Raw genomic sequence first — 16,042 nt, forward strand, 5'->3', positions numbered from 1 at the left:
ATACCACTAGCTTTACATGCCGAAATAGCTCAGTTGGGAGAGCGTTAGACTGAAGATCTAAAGGTCCCTGGTTCGATCCCTGGTTTCGGCAGATGCCAAAGCTGTATTTTTCAATATATGAAGTCAGAAATCTTCATCTTTAGGCAGTGCTTCTCCCAACCACATCCCAACTGCAGTTACCCTAGTGATAGCAATGATAGAAATGTGGAAGTATGGCATAAAGGTATCAACAGCCTTTCAAACCATGACTTGGAGGAACCAGTAGGTACAATAACCTGCCTGGTAAACATAACAATTTTCGAAACAGCAAGAAGCTCTTAGTCAGTTAGGACTGAAAAATCCTTTTGGATTAGAGTTGAGTCACAAGCAACACAACTGTACACTTGGAGAACTTCTGATGAAATCATGATTTGGATGACTGAGAATCCTCACAGATTTTCACCAGATATATCACTCAATTATACATTTGTTTCTCACTACTTAGCCTCCATACCAGTAGATTAACATGCTGAAATAGCTCAGTTGGGAGAGCGTTAGACTGAAGATCTGAAGGTCTCTGGTTCGGTCCCTGGTTTCGGCAGAAGCAAAAGCCTTAGTTTTCAAAATGAAGTAATAATATTTAAGCAGTGTTTATCCCAACCACACCCTAACTTCATTTACCTTAGTGATATAGATGATAGAAATGTGGAAGTATGACATAAAGGTATCAACAGCCTTTCAAACCATGACTTGCAGGAACTAGTAGGTACAACAACCTGCCTGGTAAACATAACAACTCTTGAAACAGCAAGAAGCTCTTAGTCAGTTAGGACTGAAAAATACTTTTGGATTAGAGGTTAGTCACAAGCAACACAACTGTACACTTGGAGAACTTCTGATGAAATCATGATTTGGATGACTGAGAATTTTCACAGATTTTCACCAGATATATCACTCAAATACACATTTCTTTCTCACTACTTAGCCTCTATACCACTAGTTTTACATGCCGAAATAGCTCAGTTGGGAGAGCGTTAGACTGAAGATCTAAAGGTCCCTGGTTCGATCCCGGGTTTCGGCAGATGCCAAAGCTGTATTTTTCAATATATGAAGTCAGAAATCTTCATCTTTAGGCAGTGCTTCTCCCAACCACATCCCAACTGCAGTTACCCTAGTGATAGCAATGATAGAAATGTGGAAGTATGGCATAAAGGTATCAACAGCCTTTCAAACCATGACTTGGAGGAACCAGTAGGTACAATAACCTGCCTGGTAAACATAACAGTTTTCGAAACAGCAAGAAGCTCTTAGTCAGTTAGGACTGAAAAAGACTTTTGGATTAGAGGTGAGTCACAAGCAACACAACTGTACACTTGGAGAATTTATGATAAAATCATGATTTGGATTACTGAGAATCTTCACAGATTATCACCAGATATATCACTCAAATACACATTTCTTTCTCACTACTTAGCCTCTATACCAGTAGCTTTACATGCCGAAATAGCTCAGTTGGGAGAGCGTTAGACTGAAGATCTAAAGGTCCCTGGTTCGATCCCAGGTTTCGGCAGATGCAAAAGCCTTAGTTTTCAATATGAAGTAATAGATCCTAATATTTAAGCAGTGCTTATCCCAACCACACCCTAATGTCAGTTACCTTAGTGATATAGATGATAGAAATGTTGAAGTATGACGTACAGGTATCAACAGCCTTTCAAACCATGACTTGCAGGAACTAGTAGGTACAACAACCTGCCTGGTAAACACAACAACTCTTGAAACAGCAAGAAGCTCTTAGTCAGTTAGGAATGAAAAATACTTTTGGATTAGAGGTTAGTCACAAGCAACACAACTGTACACTTGGAGAACTTCTGATGAAATCATGATTTGGATGACTGAGAATCCTCACAGATTTTCACCAGATATATCACTCAATTATACATTTGTTTCTCACTACTTAGCCTCCATACCAGTAGATTAAGATGCCGAAATAGCTCAGTTGGGAGAGCGTTAGACTGAAGATCTAAAGGTCCCTGGTTCGATCCCGGGTTTCGGCAGATATGAAGGCATAGTTCTCAATGTAGAAAGTGAGAGATCCTAATATTTAAGCAGTGTTTATCCCAACCACATCCCAACTGCAGTTACCCTAGTGATAGCAATGATAGAAATGTGGCAGTATGGCATAAAGGTATCAACAGCCTTTCAAACCATGACTTGGAGGAACCATTAGGTACAATAACCTGCCTGGTAAACATAACAATTTTCGAAACAGCAAGAAGCTCTTAGTCAGTTAGGACTGAAAAAGACTTTTGGATTAGAGGTGAGTCACAAGCAACACAACTGTACACTTGGAGAACTTATGATAAAATCATGATTTGGATGACTGAGAGTCTTCACAGATTTTTACCAGATATAGCGTTCAAATATACATTTGTTTCTCACGACTTAGCGTCCATACCAGTAGATTTTCATGCCGAAATAGCTCAGTTGGGAGAGCGTTAGACTGAAGATCTGAAGGTCCCTGGTTCGGTCCCTGGTTTCGGCAGAAGCAAAAGCCTTAGTTTTCAAAATGAAGTAATAGATCCTAATATTTAAGCAGTGTTTATCCCAACCACACCCTAACTTCATTTACTTTAGTGATATAGATTATAGAAATGTGGAAGTATGACATAAAGGTATCAACAGCCTTTCAAACCATTACTTGCAGGAACTAGTAGGTACAACAACCTGCCTGGTAAACATAACAACTCTTGAAACAGCAAGAAGCTCTTAGTCAGTTAGGACTGAAAAATACTTTTGGATTAGAGGTTAGTCACAAGCAACACAACTGTACACTTGGAGAACTTCTGATGAAATCATGATTTGGATGACTGAGAATCTTCACAGATTTTCACCAGATATATCACTCAATTATACATTTCTTTCTCACTACTTAGCCTCTATACCACTAGTTTTACATGCCGAAATAGCTCAGTTGGGAGAGGGTTAGACTGAAGATCTAAAGGTCCCTGGTTCGATCCCGGGTTTCGGCAGATGCCAAAGCTGTATTTTTCAATATATGAAGTCAGAAATCTTCATCTTTAGGCAGTGCTTCTCCCAACCACATCCCAACTGCAGTTACCCTAGTGATAGCAATGATAGAAATGTGGAAGTATGGCATAAAGGTATCAACAGCCTCTCAAACCATGACTTGGAGGAACCAGTAGGTACAATAACCTGCCTAGTAAACATAACAATTTTCGAAACAGCAAGAAGCTCTTAGTCAGTTAGGACTGAAAAAGACTTTTGGATTAGAGGTGAGTCACAAGCAACACAACTGTACACTTGGAGAACTTATGATAAAATCATGATTTGGATGACTGAGAGTCTTCACAGATTTTTACCAGATATATCACTCAAATACACATTTCTTTCTCACTACTTAGCCTGTATACCAGTAGCTTTACATGCCGAAAACGCTCAGTTGGGAGAGCGTTAGACTGAAGATCTAAAGGTCCCTGGTTCGATCCCGGGTTTCGGCAGATCCAAAAGCCTTTGTTTTCAATATGAAGTAATAGATCCTAATATTTAAGCAGTGCTTATCCCAACCACACCCTAATGTCAGTTACCTTAGTGATATAGATGATAGAAATGTTGAAGTATGACATACAGGTATCAACAGCCTTTCAAACCATGACTTGGAGGAACAAGTAGGTACAACAACCTGCCTGCTAAACATAACCATTCTCGAAACAGCAAGAGGCTCTTAGTCAATTAGGACTGAAAAATCCTTTTGGATTAGAGTTGAGTCACAAGCAACACAACTGTACACTTGGAGAACTTCTGATGAAATCATGATTTGGATGACTGAGAATCCTCACAGATTTTCACCAGATATATCACTCAATTATACATTTGTTTCTCACTACTTAGCCTCCATACCAGTAGATTAAGATGCCGAAATAGCTCAGTTGGGAGAGCGTTAGACTGAAGATCTAAAGGTCCCTGGTTCGATCCCGGGTTTCGGCAGATATGAAGGCATAGTTCTCAATGTAGAAAGTGAGAAATCCTAATATTTAAGCAGTGTTTATCCCAACCACATCCCAACTGCAGTTACCCTAGTGATAACAATGATAGAAATGTGGCAGTATGGCATAAAGGTATCAACAGCCTTTCAAACCATGACTTGGAGGTACCATTAGGTACAATAACCTGCCTGGTAAACATAACAATTTTCGAAACAGCAAGAAGCTCTTAGTCAGTTAGGACTGAAAAAGACTTTTGGATTAGAGGTGAGTCACAAGCAACACAACTGTACACTTGGAGAACTTATGATAAAATCATGATTTGGATGACTGAGAGTCTTCACAGATTTTTACCAGATATAGCACTCAAATATACATTTGTTTCTCACGACTTAGCGTCCATACCAGTAGATTTTCATGCCGAAATAGCTCAGTTGGGAGAGCGTTAGACTGAAGATCTGAAGGTCCCTGGTTCGGTCCCTGGTTTCAGCAGATGCAAAATCCTTAGTTTTCAAAATGAAGTAATAGATCCTAATATTTAAGCAGTGTTTATCCCAACCACACCCTAACTTCATTTACCTTAGTGATATAGATGATAGAAATGTGGAAGTATGACGTAAAGGTATCAACAGCCTTTCAAACCATTACTTGCAGGAACTAGTAGGTACAACAACCTGCCTGGTAAACACAACAACTCTTGAAACAGCAAGAAGCTCTTAGTCAGTTAGGACTGAAAAATACTTTTGGATTAGCGGTTAGTCACAAGCAACACAACTGTACACTTGGAGAACTTCTGATGAAATCATGATTTGCATGACTGAGAATCTTCACAGATTTTCACCAGATATATCACTCAAATACACATTTCTTTCTCACTACTTAGCCTCTATACCAGTAGCTTTACATGCCGAAATAGCTCAGTTTGGAGAGCGTTAGACTGAAGATCTAAAGGTCCCTGGTTCGATCCCTGGTTTCGGCAGATGCCAAAGCTGTATTTTTCAATATATGAAGTCAGAAATCTTCATCTTTAGGCAGTGCTTCTCCCAACCACATCCCAACTGCAGTTACCCTAGTGATAGCAATGATAGAAATGTGGAAGTATGGCATAAAGGTATCAACAGCCTTTCAAACCATGACTTGGAGGAACCAGTAGGTACAATAACCTGCCTGGTAAACATAGCAATTTTCGAAACAGCAAGAAGCTCTTAGTCAGTTAGGACTGAAAAATCCTTTTGGATTAGAGTTGAGTCACAAGCAACACAACTGTACACTTCGAGAACTTCTGATGAAATCATGATTTGGATGACTGAGAATCTTCACAGATTTTCACCAGATATATCACTCAAATACACATTTCTTTCTCACTACTTAGCCTCTATACCACTAGTTTTACATGCCGAAATAGCTCAGTTGGGAGAGCGTTAGACTGAAGATCTAAAGGTCCCTGGTTCGATCCCGGGTTTCGGCAGATATGAAGGCATAGTTCTCAATGTAGAAAGTGTGAGATCCTAATATTTAAGCAGTGTTTATCCCAACCACATCCCAACTGCAGTTACCCTAGTGATAGCAATGATAGAAATGTGGAAGTATGGCATAAAGGTATCAACAGCCTTTCAAACCTTTCAAGATCCTAATATTTAAGCAGTGCTTATCCCAACCACACCCTAACTTCATTTACCTTAGTGATATAGATGATAGAAATGTGGAAGTATGACATAAAGGTATCAACAGCCTTTCAAACCATGACTTGGAGGAACCAGTAGGTACAATAACCTGCCTGGTAAACATAACAATTTTCGAAACAGCAAGAAGCTCTTAGTCAGTTAGGACTGAAAAAGACTTTTGGATTAGAGGTGAGTCACAAGCAACACAACTGTACACTTGGAGAACTTATGATAAAATCATGATTTGGATTACTGAGAATCTTCACAGATTATCACCAGATATATCACTCAAATACACATTTCTTTCTCACTACTTAGCCTCTATACCAGTAGCTTTACATGCCGAAAACGCTCAGTTGGGAGAGCGTTAGACTGAAGATCTAAAGGTCCCTGGTTCGATCCCGGGTTTCGGCAGATCCAAAAGCCTTAGTTTTCAATATGAAGTAATAGATCCTAATATTTAAGCAGTGCTTATCCCAACCACACCCTAATGTCAGTTACCTTAGTGATATAGATGATAGAAATGTGGAAGTATGACATAAAGGTATCAACAGCCTTTCAAACCATGACTTGGAGGAACAAGTAGGTACAACAACCTGCCTGCTAAACATAACCATTCTCGAAACAGCAAGAGGCTCTTAGTCAGTTAGGACTGAAAAATCCTTTTGGATTAGAGTTGAGTCACAAGCAACACAACTGTACACTTGGAGAACTTCTGATGAAATCATGATTTGGATGACTGAGAATCCTCACAGATTTTCACCAGATATATCACTCAATTATACATTTTTTTCTCACTACTTAGCCTCCATACCAGTAGATTAACATGCCGAAATAGCTCAGTTGGGAGAGCGTTAGACTGAAGATCTAAAAGCCCCTGGTTCGATCCCGGGTTTCGGCAGATGCCAAAGCTGTATTTTTCAATATATGAAGTCAGAAATCTTCATCTTTAGGCAGTGCTTCTCCCAACCACATCCCAACTGCAGTTACCCTAGTGATAGCAATGATAGAAATGTGGAAGTATGGCATAAAGGTATCAACAGCCTTTCAAACCATGACTTGGAGGAACCAGTAGGTACAATAACCTGCCTGGTAAACATAACAGTTTTCGAAACAGCAAGAAGCTCTTAGTCAGTTAGGACTGAAAAAGACTTTTGGATTAGAGGTGAGTCACAAGCAACACAACTGTACACTTGGAGAATCTATGATAAAATCATGATTTGGATTACTGAGAATCTTCACAGATTATCACCAGATATATCACTCAAATACACATTTCTTTCTCACTACTTAGCCTCTATACCAGTAGCTTTACATGCCGAAATAGCTCAGTTGGGAGAGCGTTAGACTGAAGATCTAAAGGTCCCTGGTTCGATCCCAGGTTTCGGCAGACGCAAAAGCCTTAGTTTTCAATATGAAGTAATAGATCCTAATATTTAAGCAGTGCTTATCCCAACCACACCCTAATGTCAGTTACCTTAGTGATATATATGATAGAAATGTGGAAGTATGACATACAGGTATCAACAGCCTTTCAAACCATGACTTGGAGGAACAAGTAGGTACAACAACCTGCCTGCTAAACATAACCATTCTCGAAACAGCAAGAGGCTCTTAGTCAGTTAGGACTGAAAAATCCTTTTGGATTAGAGTTGAGTCACAAGCAACACAACTGTACACTTGGAGAACTTCTGATGAAATCATGATTTGGATGACTGAGAATCCTCACAGATTTTCACCAGATATATCACTCAATTATACATTTGTTTCTCACTACTTAGCCTCCATACCAGTAGATTAAGATGCCGAAATAGCTCAGTTGGGAGAGCGTTAGACTGAAGATCTAAAGGTCCCTGGTTCGATCCCGGGTTTCGGCAGATATGAAGGCATAGTTCTCAATGTAGAAAGTGAGAGATCCTAATATTTAAGCAGTGTTTATCCCAACCACATCCCAACTGCAGTTATCCTAGTGATAGAAATGTGGCAGTATGGCATAAAGGTATCAACAGCCTTTCAAACCATGACTTGAAGGAACCATTAGGTACAATAACCTGCCTGGTCAACATAACAATTTTCGAAACAGCAAGAAGCTCTTAGTCAGTTAGGACTGAAAAAGACTTTTGGATTAGAGGTGAGTCACAAGCAACACAACTGTACACTTGGAGAACTTCTGATGAAATCATGATTTGGATGACTGAGAATCCTCACAGATTTTCACCAGATATATCACTCAATTATACATTTCTTTCTCACTACTTAGCCTCCATACCACTAGTTTTACATGCCGAAATAGCTCAGTTGGGAGAGCGTTAGACTGAAGATCTAAAGGTCCCTGGTTCGATCCCGGGTTTCGGCAGATGCCAATGCTGTATTTTTCAATATATGAAGTCAGAAATCTTCATCTTTAGGCAGTGCTTCTCCCAACCACATCCCAACTGCAGTTACCCTAGTGATAGCAATGATAGAAATGTGGAAGTATGGCATAAAGGTATCAACAGCCTTTCAAACCATGACTTGGAGGAACCAGTAGGTACAATAACCTGCCTGGTAAACATAACAGTTTTCGAAACAGCAAGAAGCTCTTAGTCAGTTAGGACTGAAAAAGACTTTTGGATTAGAGGTGAGTCACAAGCAAAACAACTGTACACTTGGAGAACTTATGATAAAATCATGATTTGGATTACTGAGAATCTTCACAGATTATCACCAGATATATCACTCAAATACACATTTCTTTCTCACTACTTAGCCTCTATACCAGTAGCTTTACATGCCGAAATAGCTCAGTTGGGAGAGCGTTAGACTGAAGATCTAAAGGTCCCTGGTTCGACCCGGGTTTCGGCAGATATGAAGGCATAGTTCTCAATGTAGAAAGTGAGAAATCCTAATATTTAAGCAGTGTTTATCCCAACCACATCCCAACTGCAGTTACCCTAGTGATAGCAATGATAGAAATGTGGCAGTATGGCATAAAGGTATCAACAGCCTTTCAAACCATGACTTGGAGGAACCAGTAGGTACAATAACCTGCCTGGTAAACATAACAATTTTCGAAACAGCAAGAAGCTCTTAGTCAGTTAGGACTGAAAAAGACTTTTGGATTAGAGGTGAGTCACAAGCAACACAACTGTACACTTGGAGAACTTATGATAAAATCATGATTTGGATGACTGAGAATCCTCACAGATTTTCACCAGATATATCACTCAATTATACATTTCTTTCTCACTACTTAGCCTCTATACCACTAGTTTTACATGCCGAAATAGCTCAGTTGGGAGAGCGTTAGACTGAAGATCTAAAGGTCCCTGGTTCGATCCCGGGTTTCGGCAGATGCCAAAGCTGTATTTTTCAATATATGAAGTCAGAAATCTTCATCTTTAGGCAGTGCTTCTCCCAACCACATCCCAACTGCAGTTACCCTAGTGATAGCAATGATAGAAATGTGGAAGTATGGCATAAAGGTATCAACAGCCTTTCAAACCATGACTTGGAGGAACCAGTAGGTACAATAACCTGCCTGGTAAACATAACAATTTTCGAAACAGCAAGAAGCTCTTAGTCAGTTAGGACTGAAAAAGACTTTTGGATTAGAGGTGAGTCACAAGCAACACAACTGTACACTTGGAGAACTTCTGATGAAATCATGATTTGGATGACTGAGAGTCTTCACATATTTTTACCAGATATATCACTCAAATATACATTTGTTTCTCACGACTTAGCGTCCATACCAGTAGTTTTTCATGCCGAAATAGCTCAGTTGGGAGAGCGTTAGACTGAAGATCTGAAGGTCCCTGGTTCGGTCCCTGGTTTCGGCAGATGCAAACGCCTTAGTTTTCAAAATGAAGTAATAGATCCTAATATTTAAGCAGTGCTTATCCCAACCACACCCTAATGTCAGTTACCTTAGTGATATAGATGATAGAAATGTTGAAGTATGACGTACAGGTATCAACAGCCTTTCAAACCATGACTTGCAGGAACTAGTAGGTACAACAACCTGCCTGGTAAACACAACAACTCTTGAAACAGCAAGAAGCTCTTAGTCAGTTAGGACTGAAAAATACTTTTGGATTAGAGGTTAGTCACAAGCAACACAACTGTACACTTGGAGAACTTCTGATGAAATCATGATTTGGATGACTGAGAATCTTCACAGATTTTCACCAGATATATCACTCAAATACACATTTCTTTCTCACTACTTAGCCTCTATACCAGTAGCTTTACATGCCGAAATAGCTCAGTTGGGAGAGCGTTAGACTGAAGATCTAAAGGTCCCTGGTTCGATCCCGGGTTTTGGCAGATGCAAAAGCCTTAGTTTTCAATATGAAGTAATAGATCCTAATATTTAAGCAGTGCTTATCCCAACCACACCCTAATGTCAGTTACCTTAGTGATATAGATGATAGAAATGTTGAAGTATGACGTACAGGTATCAACAGCCTTTCAAACCATGACTTGCAGGAACTAGTAGGTACAACAACCTGCCTGGTAAACACAACAACTCTTGCAACAGCAAGAAGCTCTTAGTCAGTTAGGACTGAAAAATACTTTTGGATTAGAGGTTAGTTACAAGCAACACAACTGTACACTTGGAGAACTTCTGATGAAATCATGATTTGGATGACTGAGAATCCTCACAGATTTTCACCAGATATATCACTCAATTATACATTTGTTTCTCACTACTTAGCCTCCATACCAGTAGATTAAAATGCCGAAATAGCTCAGTTGGGAGAGCGTTAGACTGAAGATCTAAAGGTCCCTGGTTCGATCCCGGGTTTCGGCAGATATGAAGGCATAGTTCTCAATGTAGAAAGTGAGAGATCCTAATATTTAAGCAGTGTTTATCCCAACCACATCCCAACTGCAGTTACCCTAGTGATAGAAATGTGGCAGTATGGCATAAAGGTATCAACAGCCTTTCAAACCATGACTTGGAGGAACCATTAGGTACAATAACCTGCCTGGTAAACATAACAATTTTCGAAACAGCAAGAAGCTCTTAGTCAGTTAGGACTGAAAAAGACTTTTGGATTAGAGGTGAGTCACAAGCAACACAACTGTACACTTGGAGAACTTATGATAAAATCATGATTTGGATTACTGAGAATCTTCACAGATTATCACCAGATATATCACTCAAATACACATTTCTTTCTCACTACTTAGCCTCTATACCAGTAGCTTTACATGCCGAAAACGCTCAGTTGGGAGAGCGTTAGACTGAAGATCTAAAGGTCCCTGGTTCGATCCCGGGTTTCGGCAGATGCCAAAGCTGTATTTTTCAATATATGAAGTCAGAAATCTTCATCTTTAGGCAGTGCTTCTCCCAACCACATCCCAACTGCAGTTACCCTAGTGATAGCAATGATAGAAATGTGGAAGTATGGCATAAAGGTATCAACAGCCTTTCAAACCATGACTTGGAGGAACCAGTAGGTACAATAACCTGCCTGGTAAACATAACAATTTTCGAAACAGCAAGAAGCTCTTAGTCAGTTAGGACTGAAAAAGACTTTTGGATTAGAGGTGAGTCACAAGCAACACAACTGTACACTTGGAGAACTTCTGATGAAATCATGATTTGGATGACTCAGAGTCTTCACATATTTTTACCAGATATATCACTCAAATATACATTTGTTTCTCACGACTTAGCGTCCATACCAGTAGTTTTTCATGCCGAAATAGCTCAGTTGGGAGAGCGTTAGACTGAAGATCTGAAGGTCCCTGGTTCGGTCCCATGTTTCGGCAGATGCAAACGCCTTAGTTTTCAAAATGAAGTAATAGATCCTAATATTTAAGCAGTGCTTATCCCAACCACACCCTAATGTCAGTTACCTTAGTGATATAGATGATAGAAATGTTGAAGTATGACGTACAGGTATCAACAGCCTTTCAAACCATGACTTGCAGGAACTAGTAGGTACAACAACCTGCCTGGTAAACACAACAACTCTTGAAACAGAAAGAAGCTCTTAGTCAGTTAGGACTGAAAAATACTTTTGGATTAGAGGTTAGTCACAAGCAACACAACTGTACACTTGGAGAACTTCTGATGAAATCATGATTTGGATGACTGAGAATCTTCACAGATTTTCACCAGATATATCACTCAAATACACATTTCTTTCTCACTACTTAGCCTCTATACCAGTAGCTTTACATGCCGAAATAGCTCAGTTGGGAGAGCGTTAGACTGAAGATCTAAAGGTCCCTGGTTCGATCCCGGGTTTTGGCAGATGCAAAAGCCTTAGTTTTCAATATGAAGTAATAGATCCTAATATTTAAGCAGTGCTTATCCCAACCACACCCTAATGTCAGTTACCTTAGTGATATAGATGATAGAAATGTTGAAGTATGACGTACAGGTATCAACAGCCTTTCAAACCATGACTTGCAGGAACTAGTAGGTACAACAACCTGCCTGGTAAACACAACAACTCTTGCAACAGCAAGAAGCTCTTAGTCAGTTAGGACTGAAAAATACTTTTGGATTAGAGGTTAGTTACAAGCAACACAACTGTACACTTGGAGAACTTCTGATGAAATCATGATTTGGATGACTGAGAATCCTCACAGATTTTCACCAGATATATCACTCAATTATACATTTCTTTCTCACTACTTAGCCTCCATACCACTAGTTTTACATGCCGAAATAGCTCAGTTGGGAGAGCGTTAGACTGAAGATCTAAAGGTCCCTGGTTCGATCCCGGGTTTCGGCAGATGCCAAAGCTGTATTTTTCAATATATGAAGTCAGAAATCTTCATCTTTAGGCAGTGCTTCTCCCAACCACATACCAACTGCAGTTACCCTAGTGATAGCAATGATAGAAATGTGGAAGTATGGCATACAGGTATCAACAGCCTTTCAAACCATGACTTGGAGGAACCAGTAGGTACAATAACCTGCCTGGTAAACATAACAGTTTTCGAAACAGCAAGAAGCTCTTAGTCAGTTAGGACTGAAAAAGACTTTTGGATTAGAGGTGAGTCACAAGCAAAACAACTGTACACTTGGAGAACTTATGATAAAATCATGATTTGGATTACTGAGAATCTTCACAGATTATCACCAGATATATCACTCAAATACACATTTCTTTCTCACTACTTAGCCTCTATACCAGTAGCTTTACATGCCGAAATAGCTCAGTTGGGAGAGCGTTAGACTGAAGATCTAAAGGTCCCTGGTTCGATCACGGGTTTCGGCAGATATGAAGGCATAGTTCTCAATGTAGAAAGTGAGAAATCCTAATATTTAAGCAGTGTTTATCCCAACCACATCCCAACTGCAGTTACCCTAGTGATAGCAATGATAGAAATGTGGCAGTATGGCATAAAGGTATCAACAGCCTTTCAAACCATGACTTGGAGGAACCAGTAGGTACAATAACCTGCCTGGTAAACATAACAATTTTCGAAACAGCAAGAAGCTCTTAGTCAGTTAGGACTGAAAAAGACTTTTGGATTAGAGGTGAGTCACAAGCAACACAACTGTACACTTGGAGAACTTATGATAAAATCATGATTTGGATGACTGAGAATCCTCACAGATTTTCACCAGATATATCACTCAATTATACATTTCTTTCTCACTACTTAGCCTCCATACCACTAGTTTTACATGCCGAAATAGCTCAGTTGGGAGAGCGTTAGACTGAAGATCTAAAGGTCCCTGGTTCGATCCCGGGTTTCGGCAGATGCCAAAGCTGTATTTTTCAATATATGAAGTCAGAAATCTTCATCTTTAGGCAGTGCTTCTCCCAACCACATCCCAACTGCAGTTACCCTAGTGATAGCAATGATAGAAATGTGGAAGTATGGCATAAAGGTATCAACAGCCTTTCAAACCATGACTTGGAGGAACCAGTAGGTACAATAACCTGCCTGGTAAACATAACAGTTTTCGAAACAGCAAGAAGCTCTTAGTCAGTTAGGACTGAAAAAGACTTTTGGATTAGAGGTGAGTCACAAGCAAAACAACTGTACACTTGGAGAACTTATGATAAAATCATGATTTGGATTACTGAGAATCTTCACAGATTATCACCAGATATATCACTCAAATACACATTTCTTTCTCACTACTTAGCCTCTATACCAGTAGCTTTACATGCCGAAAACGCTCAGTTGGGAGAGCGTTAGACTGAAGATCTAAAGGTCCCTGGTTCGATCCCGGGTTTCGGCAGATCCAAAAGCCTTAGTTTTCAATATGAAGTAATAGATCCTAATATTTAAGCAGTGCTTATCCCAACCACACCCTAATGTCAGTTACCTTAGTGATATAGATGATAGAAATGTTGAAGTATGACATACAGGTATCAACAGCCTTTCAAACCATGACTTGGAGGAACAAGTAGGTACAACAACCTGCCTGCTAAACATAACCATTCTCGAAACAGCAAGAGGCTCTTAGTCAATTAGGACTGAAAAATCCTTTTGGATTAGAGTTGAGTCACAAGCAACACAACTGTACACTTGGAGAACTTCTGATGAAATCATGATTTGGATGACTGAGAATCCTCACAGATTTTCACCAGATATATCACTCAATTATACATTTGTTTCTCACTACTTAGCCTCCATACCAGTAGATTAAGATGCCGAAATAGCTCAGTTGGGAGAGCGTTAGACTGAAGATCTAAAGGTCCCTGGTTCGATCCCGGGTTTCGGCAGATATGAAGGCATAGTTCTCAATGTAGAAAGTGAGAAATCCTAATATTTAAGCAGTGTTTATCCCAACCACATCCCAACTGCAGTTACCCTAGTGATAACAATGATAGAAATGTGGCAGTATGGCATAAAGGTATCAACAGCCTTTCAAACCATGACTTGGAGGAACCATTAGGGACAATAACCTGCCTGGTAAACATAACAATTTTCGAAACAGCAAGAAGCTCTTAGTCAGTTAGGACTGAAAAAGACTTTTGGATTAGAGGTGAGTCACAAGCAACACAACTGTACACTTGGAGAACTTATGATAAAATCATGATTTGGATGACTGAGAGTCTTCACAGATTTTTACCAGATATAGCACTCAAATATACATTTGTTTCTCACGACTTAGCGTCCATACCAGTAGATTTTCATGCCGAAATAGCTCAGTTGGGAGAGCGTTAGACTGAAGATCTGAAGGTCCCTGGTTCGGTCCCTGGTTTCAGCAGATGCAAAATCCTTAGTTTTCAAAATGAAGTAATAGATCCTAATATTTAAGCATTGTTTATCCCAACCACACCCTAACTTCATTTACCTTAGTGATATAGATGATAGAAATGTGGAAGTATGACGTAAAGGTATCAACAGCCTTTCAAACCATTACTTGCAGGAACTAGTAGGTACAACAACCTGCCTGGTAAACACAACAACTCTTGAAACAGCAAGAAGCTCTTAGTCAGTTAGGACTGAAAAATACTTTTGGATTAGCGGTTAGTCACAAGCAACACAACTGTACACTTGGAGAACTTCTGATGAAATCATGATTTGGATGACTGAGAATCTTCACAGATTTTCACCAGATATATCACTCAAATACACATTTCTTTCTCACTACTTAGCCTCTATACCACTTTTTTACATGCCGAAATAGCTCAGTTGGGAGAGCGTTAGACTGAATATCTAAAGGTCCCTGGTTCGATCCCTGGTATCGGCAGATGCCAAAGCTGTATTTTTCAATATATGAAGTCAGAAATCTTCATCTTTAGGCAGTGCTTCTCCCAACCACATCCCAACTGCAGTTACCCTAGTGATAGCAATGATAGAAATGTGGAAGTATGGCATAAAGGTATCAACAGCCTTTCAAACCATGACTTGGAGGAACCAGTAGGTACAATAACCTGCCTGGTAAACATAACAATTTTCGAAACAGCAAGAAGCTCTTAGTCAGTTAGGACTGAAAAATCCTTTTGTTTTTTTCTTTCTCACTACTTAGCCTCTATACCACTAGTTTTACATGCCGAAATAGCTCAGTTGGGAGAGCGTTAGACTGAAGATCTAAAGGTCCCTGGTTCGATCCCGGGTTTCGGCAGATATGAAGGCATAGTTCTCAATGTAGAAAGTGTGAGATCCTAATATTTAAGCAGTGTTTATCCCAACCACACCCTAACTTCATTTACCTTAGTGATATAGATGATAGAAATGTGGAAGTATGACGTAAAGGTATCAACAGCCTTTCAAACCATTACTTGCAGGAACTAGTAGGTACAACAACCTGCCTGGTAAACACAACAACTCTTGAAACAGCAAGAAGCTCTTAGTCAGTTAGGACTGAAAAATACTTTTGGATTAGCGGTTAGTCACAAGCAACACAACTGTACACTTGGAGAACTTCTGATGAAATCATGATTTGGATGACTGAGAATCTTCACAGATTTTCACCAGATA

At 39.7% G+C, this 16,042-nt stretch overlaps 26 non-coding genes across 26 annotated transcripts; all 26 read left to right on the plus strand.

Moving 5' to 3' along the window:
• Positions 1–18: 18 nt before the first annotated feature.
• Positions 19–91, plus strand: trnaf-gaa (transfer RNA phenylalanine (anticodon GAA)). Its single transcript has one exon. It is a non-coding gene; the product is annotated as a tRNA-Phe (tRNA).
• An 896-nt stretch (positions 92–987) lies between these two features.
• trnaf-gaa (transfer RNA phenylalanine (anticodon GAA)) lies at positions 988–1,060 on the plus strand. Its single transcript has one exon. It is a non-coding gene; the product is annotated as a tRNA-Phe (tRNA).
• A 416-nt stretch (positions 1,061–1,476) lies between these two features.
• Positions 1,477–1,549, plus strand: trnaf-gaa (transfer RNA phenylalanine (anticodon GAA)). Its single transcript has one exon. It is a non-coding gene; the product is annotated as a tRNA-Phe (tRNA).
• A 414-nt stretch (positions 1,550–1,963) lies between these two features.
• Positions 1,964–2,036, plus strand: trnaf-gaa (transfer RNA phenylalanine (anticodon GAA)). Its single transcript has one exon. It is a non-coding gene; the product is annotated as a tRNA-Phe (tRNA).
• A 902-nt stretch (positions 2,037–2,938) lies between these two features.
• trnaf-gaa (transfer RNA phenylalanine (anticodon GAA)) lies at positions 2,939–3,011 on the plus strand. The gene has a single exon. It is a non-coding gene; the product is annotated as a tRNA-Phe (tRNA).
• A 416-nt stretch (positions 3,012–3,427) lies between these two features.
• Positions 3,428–3,500, plus strand: trnaf-gaa (transfer RNA phenylalanine (anticodon GAA)). Its single transcript has one exon. It is a non-coding gene; the product is annotated as a tRNA-Phe (tRNA).
• Positions 3,501–3,914: 414 nt separating this feature from the next.
• On the plus strand, positions 3,915–3,987 carry trnaf-gaa (transfer RNA phenylalanine (anticodon GAA)). The gene has a single exon. It is a non-coding gene; the product is annotated as a tRNA-Phe (tRNA).
• A 902-nt stretch (positions 3,988–4,889) lies between these two features.
• trnaf-gaa (transfer RNA phenylalanine (anticodon GAA)) lies at positions 4,890–4,962 on the plus strand. Its single transcript has one exon. It is a non-coding gene; the product is annotated as a tRNA-Phe (tRNA).
• A 416-nt stretch (positions 4,963–5,378) lies between these two features.
• On the plus strand, positions 5,379–5,451 carry trnaf-gaa (transfer RNA phenylalanine (anticodon GAA)). Its single transcript has one exon. It is a non-coding gene; the product is annotated as a tRNA-Phe (tRNA).
• A 537-nt stretch (positions 5,452–5,988) lies between these two features.
• On the plus strand, positions 5,989–6,061 carry trnaf-gaa (transfer RNA phenylalanine (anticodon GAA)). The gene has a single exon. It is a non-coding gene; the product is annotated as a tRNA-Phe (tRNA).
• Positions 6,062–6,475: 414 nt separating this feature from the next.
• trnaf-gaa (transfer RNA phenylalanine (anticodon GAA)) lies at positions 6,476–6,548 on the plus strand. The gene has a single exon. It is a non-coding gene; the product is annotated as a tRNA-Phe (tRNA).
• Positions 6,549–6,964: 416 nt separating this feature from the next.
• trnaf-gaa (transfer RNA phenylalanine (anticodon GAA)) lies at positions 6,965–7,037 on the plus strand. Its single transcript has one exon. It is a non-coding gene; the product is annotated as a tRNA-Phe (tRNA).
• Positions 7,038–7,451: 414 nt separating this feature from the next.
• Positions 7,452–7,524, plus strand: trnaf-gaa (transfer RNA phenylalanine (anticodon GAA)). Its single transcript has one exon. It is a non-coding gene; the product is annotated as a tRNA-Phe (tRNA).
• A 406-nt stretch (positions 7,525–7,930) lies between these two features.
• On the plus strand, positions 7,931–8,003 carry trnaf-gaa (transfer RNA phenylalanine (anticodon GAA)). The gene has a single exon. It is a non-coding gene; the product is annotated as a tRNA-Phe (tRNA).
• Positions 8,004–8,419: 416 nt separating this feature from the next.
• Positions 8,420–8,491, plus strand: trnaf-gaa (transfer RNA phenylalanine (anticodon GAA)). Its single transcript has one exon. It is a non-coding gene; the product is annotated as a tRNA-Phe (tRNA).
• Positions 8,492–8,906: 415 nt separating this feature from the next.
• trnaf-gaa (transfer RNA phenylalanine (anticodon GAA)) lies at positions 8,907–8,979 on the plus strand. Its single transcript has one exon. It is a non-coding gene; the product is annotated as a tRNA-Phe (tRNA).
• A 903-nt stretch (positions 8,980–9,882) lies between these two features.
• On the plus strand, positions 9,883–9,955 carry trnaf-gaa (transfer RNA phenylalanine (anticodon GAA)). Its single transcript has one exon. It is a non-coding gene; the product is annotated as a tRNA-Phe (tRNA).
• A 414-nt stretch (positions 9,956–10,369) lies between these two features.
• trnaf-gaa (transfer RNA phenylalanine (anticodon GAA)) lies at positions 10,370–10,442 on the plus strand. Its single transcript has one exon. It is a non-coding gene; the product is annotated as a tRNA-Phe (tRNA).
• Positions 10,443–10,848: 406 nt separating this feature from the next.
• On the plus strand, positions 10,849–10,921 carry trnaf-gaa (transfer RNA phenylalanine (anticodon GAA)). The gene has a single exon. It is a non-coding gene; the product is annotated as a tRNA-Phe (tRNA).
• A 903-nt stretch (positions 10,922–11,824) lies between these two features.
• Positions 11,825–11,897, plus strand: trnaf-gaa (transfer RNA phenylalanine (anticodon GAA)). Its single transcript has one exon. It is a non-coding gene; the product is annotated as a tRNA-Phe (tRNA).
• Positions 11,898–12,311: 414 nt separating this feature from the next.
• On the plus strand, positions 12,312–12,384 carry trnaf-gaa (transfer RNA phenylalanine (anticodon GAA)). The gene has a single exon. It is a non-coding gene; the product is annotated as a tRNA-Phe (tRNA).
• A 416-nt stretch (positions 12,385–12,800) lies between these two features.
• On the plus strand, positions 12,801–12,873 carry trnaf-gaa (transfer RNA phenylalanine (anticodon GAA)). The gene has a single exon. It is a non-coding gene; the product is annotated as a tRNA-Phe (tRNA).
• Positions 12,874–13,288: 415 nt separating this feature from the next.
• Positions 13,289–13,361, plus strand: trnaf-gaa (transfer RNA phenylalanine (anticodon GAA)). The gene has a single exon. It is a non-coding gene; the product is annotated as a tRNA-Phe (tRNA).
• A 416-nt stretch (positions 13,362–13,777) lies between these two features.
• trnaf-gaa (transfer RNA phenylalanine (anticodon GAA)) lies at positions 13,778–13,850 on the plus strand. The gene has a single exon. It is a non-coding gene; the product is annotated as a tRNA-Phe (tRNA).
• A 414-nt stretch (positions 13,851–14,264) lies between these two features.
• On the plus strand, positions 14,265–14,337 carry trnaf-gaa (transfer RNA phenylalanine (anticodon GAA)). Its single transcript has one exon. It is a non-coding gene; the product is annotated as a tRNA-Phe (tRNA).
• Positions 14,338–15,613: 1,276 nt separating this feature from the next.
• Positions 15,614–15,686, plus strand: trnaf-gaa (transfer RNA phenylalanine (anticodon GAA)). Its single transcript has one exon. It is a non-coding gene; the product is annotated as a tRNA-Phe (tRNA).
• Positions 15,687–16,042: the final 356 nt, after the last annotated feature.

The sequence above is a fragment of the Pleuronectes platessa genome, chromosome 2, assembly GCF_947347685.1.
Source record: "Pleuronectes platessa chromosome 2, fPlePla1.1, whole genome shotgun sequence".
NCBI lineage: Eukaryota > Metazoa > Chordata > Actinopteri > Pleuronectiformes > Pleuronectidae > Pleuronectes > Pleuronectes platessa.